Source organism: Rhinoderma darwinii, chromosome 11, assembly GCF_050947455.1.
Source record: "Rhinoderma darwinii isolate aRhiDar2 chromosome 11, aRhiDar2.hap1, whole genome shotgun sequence".
Classification (NCBI taxonomy): domain Eukaryota; kingdom Metazoa; phylum Chordata; class Amphibia; order Anura; family Rhinodermatidae; genus Rhinoderma; species Rhinoderma darwinii.
This window is the reverse complement of record NC_134697.1, coordinates 93,740,222-93,741,881: the sequence shown is the minus strand read 5'-3', so window position 1 is coordinate 93,741,881 and position 1,660 is coordinate 93,740,222.

Below are 1,660 nucleotides of genomic sequence, written 5' to 3'. Positions count from 1 at the left end.
TCCCCTCCCTTTGTTTCTACCAGGCTCTCCATACCTGACCATGTAGCACGGTAAGCTAGATGGCTCGCAGCTTTCTATGGAAAGCGCTGGGTGTTTTCCGTGGGTCTGGGAGTGTGCCACATACAGCTAGTAAATCAGCCGGGCTCCAGGGGCGATACACAGTGGCTTCATGTGACTGGATTTCCCCTACTGCCCCTTGTACTGGTTGCCCGTCTACATCTACTGGTTTTGGTCCCCTGTGTGTATGGATACTTGATACTAACGGAAACAATCTAGTGGGGCGCTGCGTACCACAACTGACACAATATCCTGCAGTGAGGGGGTTCTGCTGCCCACAGTGTGGACATGTCCAGCAGCTGCCTTTCTTGCTATTTTCAGGATAAGGAGGTGGCGCAGTTGCTGCTGTCGGGCTGTTTGGCAGTTGTAAAGGGGTTAACACATTAGTGAGGAGCTTTTCACTTAAAGGGTCATATAAATCATACATTATTCCATGATTTGCTTCCATACTCTTATGTTCTGTGTTACTCACTCTCTGTGCTACCTCATACCACATTTGGGCTTTTTCCACCATGTTATTGTCTTTCAACCATCCAACACAATTTGTCATAAATCTTTTCCAATCACATTCTGCTAATGTTCCATAGGACCCAACTCCCATCATTTTAAACATTCTTTTACAATCCTTCACAGCCTCAGATCCTTTTGCTCTTTCTACTATTTTGATGGCAGAGACCCACGTCTCAGGGCTGTCCCGCATTTTTGTCTTACTATTTTCTGACCCCATGGTCAGAGGGCGTAGGGTAGTCTCCGGAAAACTCCCCAGCTCCAAACAGACAGGCCTTAGTCTGTTGACAGATATCTCAGACAATCTATCTTACAGTTTCAGAAAGACTATCAATATCAAAAGTCGTCCCTCCAGACATTCTAGCAGTGGGATATCCTTTTCTCTGATCCCTCACTGTTTTGAACATCAAGAACAGACAAAATGCTGCCAATCCACAAATTACAAGAGCAAATCCTTCAACACAATCTACATTCATGAACTTCCATTGATTCAAGCAGGAGTTGGTCACATTCATTTCAAACTTCTACAAACCCTTCGTCTCTTTCACCTATGCAGAACACTTGCTGCCGGGGGGTGTCTTTCAGTTCATACAGCCTGTGATGTAGCATATATATCCCAAACTCTTTCCTCTAGCACTTTGCAATGGTTTCACATGCAAATTATATTTGGTAACATATATGTTATCCTCCCCGCTCAGCCGTTCACTCTGTGGGTTGTAGTTTAGGGGCCTGTTATGTATGTTGGTGATGATTTCTTTAGGGGCTCTGGGTCTGAGCCAATACCAATGTCCTTCACTGTAATTAGTCTGGGTAGTTATACTACTCCGACACAGGTGGCACCTGGGATAAGTGTCAGGGTCATTCGTTGAATACAGGATGTTATATTACAACGGTATTCAATCCAGCGGTCTGATGTTATACTACTACAGACTTCATTACTTGGATGTTATTTTACATCAAAGTGTATATGCCGGATTATCATGTGCTAGAAATCAGTCTGTACTGATTCCCACCTTATGCCAGTCTGGCAATGCATACAACTGGTTTATGGACCCTTACACACAATATCACTGTTTGGCAGTGAATTAGGAAAATA